The following is a 6,734-nucleotide window of genomic DNA, read 5'->3' on the forward strand; positions in this document are numbered from 1 at the left end:
ATCTTATATATATAAAATCTAATGTCAGATTTTTGTCCGCGATGGACGCCGAAACTACTGAACCGAATTTTATGAAATTTGGCATAAATGTGCGATTAGGTCTAACTTAGAACATAGGATAGTTTTTATTTTGATTGATGGCCTTATTTATTTTTTATAATATAAAATAAATAAATATAAATAATTATTTTCTCATAGATGGCGTTATGAAACGGTATTAAAGTTATGTAAGTGTCCAATAGATAGCGCCTGTCCACGTGTATTTTCTTTCAATAATTGTAATTGTAATGACAATAGAACGATCAAGAATCTTCGCGACGGATAGGCAACCAAAATACATATATGCACGAATATTCTCGATCGGCCATAAAAAGAATATTCTAGACCCACTACACACTATAAAACGGCGCAACATAATTATAACGATATATATTTTGTGTTTGTAATAATTTGTGATCTCTGCTAAGACACGTTAATTTTTTTGTAAATTTTGCGTATATATTACTGAATAACATCGCGCAAATTGATTTGGATATTGATTAAGTAAGTTCGACTTTATTTCTTTTTATCTTTTGTATGTATTTAATTATTAATTGAACATATTTATATTTATTTTAAAAAAAAATTATCATAGTTCAAATAATACTTATAATAGTAGTATTATAAGTATTATTATAATAATTTTATGTTATTTTTTCATCGTAACCGGTTCGAAATTTATTTATTTAATATTTTTGTAGTAAAATGCCACCGAAAAAATCGAACCTTTCCGCGAGTAGTAGAGAGGCACGGCGCAAACGTGCAAAAAGAAGTTTTCGGTCAGCACAGCAACATGAAGAACATGAAAGACAGCGAACCAGTCGCGAATTACAACTTGGATCATTTGTTCGTCTTGCCTTTGAATATGCACCGGATATTAATTACTCTGCGCATTCTTTAATTTCCATCGGTGAAATGAACAAAGTATGCCAATATTGTCAGGCGTTGAAATTCCCCAATGAAACACCTGGACTGTGTTGCGCATCAGGAAAAGTTGTACTGGAGCCGCTTCCATCTCCGCTGGAACCTTTACAATCACTTCTTGCTGGCCAATCTGATGATTCAAAATTATTTTTGAGCAAGATTCGTAAGTTTAATTCTTGCTTCCAAATGACGTCTTTTAGGGCAACAAAAATTTGTGATCTCACATCCGATGGTAATTACTTCGAATCTACATTTAAGATACAAGGTCAGGTTTATCATCAAATTGGGTCATTGATGCCGATGCCTGATACTGAACCGAAGTTTCTGCAAATCTATTTTATGGGAAATTGTGAAGAACGCGTATCAACCCGCTGTGTTCATAATTTTATTGAACGAGCAGATGAGAGAGCAATTGTGGAATCATTGGAAATTTTTTTAGAAAATCGAAACCAACTTATTCAGTTGTTCAAACGTGTATCGCCACAATTATTAAACGACAACTATCAAATTGTTATTAAGGCTGATAGAGTACCATCAGGAGAGCATGCTGGAAGGTTCAACGCGCCCACCGTAGACGAAGTAGCAGTTATTATGGCCGGTGATCCAGCTGACAGCCGAGCCATCAAAATTACACGTCGAGACAACACCATAAGCATAATTTCAGACACTCACCGTTCCTACGATGCACTACAATATCCGCTGATATTTTGGGCAGGACAGGATGAATATCACATTAATATTAAACAGCGTAATTCAACTACTGGTAAAATATCAAATTAAATATTTTTTGCCTATTTTTTATTTTTATTTTATGGTATTAATATTTCAATTTTTGATTATATTAATTTTTTTTATATAAAATTGAAATTCATTTCTAATTTTTCACATTTTTATTTTTCATTAAATTAATTTCACTAAAATATATTTATTAGAAAAATTAATTTTGTATTTTTAAATTTTTTTTTTCAATTAATTCCATATAAATTTACTTAAAATCAATTAAAAATGTTCACACTTTTTTTTTAATTTTTAATTATTAATGCTTAATTTATTATGAATTTTTAGGTCGTGAAACAAACAAAAAAGTTAGTTCAATGAACTACTATGCCCATCGATTGATGATAAGACGTAATCAGGATAATTATATTCTTCGATATCGCCAGCTATTCCACCAATATGTTGTCGATATGTACGCAAAGATTGAAAGTGAACGTTTGCGATATATTCGATTCAATCAGGCTAAATTAAGATCAGAAGAATACATCCACTTACGAGATGCTATTAATGGACATGTCGATGAACAAATAAATATAAACGATATAGGTAATGCATTTATTTTACCCTCGAGTTTTATTGGTAGTCCACGGCACATGCAGGAATATACACAAGATGCAATGACTTATGTACGTCATTACGGCCGTCCAGATTTATTTATTACATTTACATGTAATCCGAAATGGGAAGAAATAAAAAATCTGCTATTACCAGGCCAACAATCGACACATCGTCATGATATTACTGCGCGCGTGTTCAAACAAAAATTAAAATCATTGATGAATTTCATTGTGAAATATTCGGTTTTTGGTGAAGTACGTTGCTGGATGTATTCAGTCGAATGGCAAAAGCGCGGTTTGCCCCATGCACATATCCTGATTTGGCTTGAAGATAAAATCCATCCAGAAGAAATTGATCAAATAATTTCTGCCGAAATTCCAGATCCATCAATCGATCAGGAATTATTTCATATTGTTACCAGTCACATGATTCACGGACCCTGTGGTGTTTTCAACATGATATCTCCATGCATGGAGGATGGAAAATGTAAAAAAAAATTCCCAAAACAATGTATTAATGATACTATTACAGATATTGACGGTTATCCATTGTATCGACGTAGAAACGCTGAGAATGGTGGCCACACATTCACGATGCGAATGTCAAATGCTATCGAAGTTGAAATCGATAATCAATGGGTGGTACCATACTCACCACTACTTTCAAAAACATACAAAGCTCATATAAATGTTGAGTTTTGTAGTTCTGTGAAGTCTATAAAATACATTTGCAAATACGTTAACAAAGGCAATGATTTGGCAGTATTCGAAGTTCAAAATGTAAATAAAAATGATGAAATAACACAGTACCAAATGGGTAGATATATCAGTAGTAATGAAGCTATCTGGCGCATATTTAGTTTTCCTGTACACGATAAAGAGCCAGCTGTGCAGCATCTTGCTGTACATCTTGAAAACGGACAACGTGTATATTTCACTAAAGAAAATATTTTCCAACGAGCACTTCAGCCACCGAAAACAACACTTACTGAATTTTTCACATTGTGTCAAAAAACCGATGTTTTTGGCCAGTTCGCACGCACACTATTGTATACAGAAGTTCCACGTTATTTTACATGGAACACATCAGGCAAAAAATGGGAGCCACGTAAGCAAGGTGAACCACATCCAACAATCCCCGGTGTATTAAAAGCCAAGACATTAGGACGACTTTACACAGTACATCCAAAACAACGTGAATGTTTCTTTTTACGTTTGTTGTTAATCAATGTTCCAGGACCCACATCTTTTGAATTTTTGCGCACCGTTAACGGTCGAGTGTTTAATTCATATCAAGATACATGTCGCGTATTGAAATTGCTGGAAGACGACAATCATTGGGATCTCACGCTTGCTGACGCAGCGTTAGTATCCACGCCAAATACCATTCGTCAACTGTTTGTAATTATTTTGACAACATGTTATCCAACACGATCATCGACTTTATGGGAAAAATACAAAAACTATATGACTGAAGATATTCTGCACCGAATAAGACAGACAACTCAAAATCAAGATCTAGATTACACGCCAGAAATGTATAACGAAGCATTAATGTTGATTGAGGATTCATGTATTCTAATTTCTAATTTACCACTTGCTCATTATGGTTTGCCGTCGCCTAATCGCCCGGCCATCGACTTGGTTAACACTGATGTTCTGCGAGAAAAACAATATAATAACGTTGAATTAGCTGCATTTGTTACAAATAATGAACCTCTAATGACAGCTCAACAAAAAAATATTTATACTCAAATTATGATGGCTGTTGATGCTAAACAAGGTGGCTTCTTTTTCTTAGATGCACCAGGTGGAACTGGTAAGACATTTTTAATATCTATTATCTTAGCAAAGATACGATCGCAAGGAAAAATTGCTCTAGCAATTGCAACGTCGGGCATTGCGGCCACTCTGTTAGATGGTGGGCGAACGGCACATTCAGCACTCAAGCTGCCATTAGACATTCATAATAAACCATATGCAATATGTAACATAAAAAAAATAAGCGGAATGGCTACAGTAATGCGAAACAGTTCGATAATTATTTGGGATGAATGTACAATGGCCCACAAACATGCATTGGAAGCATTGCATAGAACTTTACAAGATTTTAATGGCAATGACAAACTATTCGGTGGTGCTGTTTTACTATTGTCTGGTGATTTCCGACAGACATTGCCAGTTATTCCACGCTCTACTTTTGCCGATGAAATTAATGCGTGTTTAAAACAGTCATTTTTATGGCAAAATGTCGAAACAGTTCGATTGACCATTAACATGCGTGTGCAATTGCAAAACGACTCATCAGCACAAATATTTTCTGAGCAATTGCTGGACATTGGCAATGGTAGAATAACATTGCATCCAAATACACAATGCATTAAATTGCCAGATAACTTCTGCACATTTGTCGAGACAAAATCAGAATTGATCGAAAAGGTTTTCCCGGCTATACTGAATAATTACACAAACCACGATTGGCTTAGTGAGCGTGCAATCTTAGCCGCAAGAAATGTCGATGTCGATGAAATTAACTTCCACATACAGCAGTTGATACCGGGTGATATGGTATCGTTTAAGTCGATCGATAGTGTTGTTGATGAAGACGAAGCTGTACAATACCCAACAGAATTTTTAAACTCTCTGGATATACCAGGAATGCCACCACACAATCTACAGTTAAAAATTGGATCACCGATTATTTTATTACGTAATTTGAATCCACCCAGACTATGCAATGGTACACGTTTGGTCATCAAAAAAATTACCGGAAATATTATTGAAGCAACCATTTTAACAGGAAGATTTAAAGGGGAAATTGTTCTATTGCCACGTATCCCAATGATTCCGTCAGATACCACATTACCATTCAAAAGGCTTCAATTTCCTGTTCGATTAGCATACGCAATAACCATTAACAAGTCTCAAGGCCAGACAATGTCCGTTTGCGGTTTAGATTTAGAAAATCCATGCTTCTCCCACGGTCAACTTTATGTTGCATGTTCACGGGTTGGTAAACCGTCAAATTTGTTTATATTAACTAAAAACAAATTAACTAAAAATATTGTACACCAAATAGTACTCAATTAAATATTATTATCTATATAACTGTTTGGAAAAAAAAAACAACCTTTAATACTAATTCATTTTTTAAAAATGTTCGAGTTTCAGTTAAATAAACAATAATATCAACAAACATTTTTTTGGTCGTTCATCATTGAAAAATTGTGTTCAATGATTATCTCCGATAACTCAGATTCAAAAATTTTATAAGTATTTGCATGGTTATGCTACATATTTGAAAATAATATATTAATATAATATTATATAATAATATATTATATTAATCAAGCCACACCCAAACGTGGCCGGGTCAGCTATTTATGTATAAAACAATTTAAANTCTACAGTTTTAATGCACTGCTGTCCTATGCAGAGGATTCAATGAAATAGAGAATATCAGCTCAGATAACCAAGTCAATGTACAGCTCATGTGATCCATAAAGAGGCAGCTCAGCTAAACATCAAGGAGTATCCAAACACCAGAGAGAGTATTTGTTATATCCCTTAGCTCATAAGGCGACAATTGCGTTTTAAATATATAAATTAATTATTTAAAGGTTATGTACTTTATTTTAGGTTAAGTATTATCGGTCCACATGATCCTTATAAGCTATTGACGCCAACCGTTAATTTAGGAGTGTCATGGCGCAACAGGCATAAAAGTTTGGTTTGTTCTTGCAGTGTAATAAAAGGTGAAAATCTGAAAATTGCTATTTTATTAAATTTAATGCCGCTTAAGAGAGTTTACAAACCCACCAAACCCAAACATTCAATCAATTTAAAATTTCAATTTTGAAATTATGTTTTAATTATAATAGATAAAATAAAAATATACATAATCTTATATATATAAAATCTAATGTCAGATTTTTGTCCGCGATGGACGCCGAAACTACTGAACCGAATTTTATGAAATTTGNGACGTTATTAGACGCTAATGCTAACAATAGCAAATGATATCTTTACAAAAACATAAATGTGAAAAAGTGCTAAATTATATAACACTCTTCACTAAAAAATGGTAGCACAGTGGGGTCGTGGTTCAGAGAGATGTGGCATATTCGGAACAAGTATAGATTAAAATCACTATCTTAAGGAAACGCTTTGATGCAGACTTGTAGATAGCGTTTAATTTTAATATTTTTTGATATTATTACTAATTAATAAAAAAAAAACCCAGCACAGGGGGGTCGCGGCACAGTGGTGACGTGGCATAGTTGGATCAAGTATAATGATATCTGACAGTGATTAAAATCACTATTAAAAAAAAACGCTTCGATGCAAATCTTTAGATAGTGTTTAATTTTAAAAAATTGGTGGATTATTCCAAAAGCTTCATAAACTGCTAGTTCCTTATTAATATCCTGATTAAGA

This window comes from Daktulosphaira vitifoliae, unplaced genomic scaffold (assembly GCF_025091365.1).
Source record: "Daktulosphaira vitifoliae isolate Bord-2020 unplaced genomic scaffold, ASM2509136v1 Scaffold_5, whole genome shotgun sequence".
Classification (NCBI taxonomy): domain Eukaryota; kingdom Metazoa; phylum Arthropoda; class Insecta; order Hemiptera; family Phylloxeridae; genus Daktulosphaira; species Daktulosphaira vitifoliae.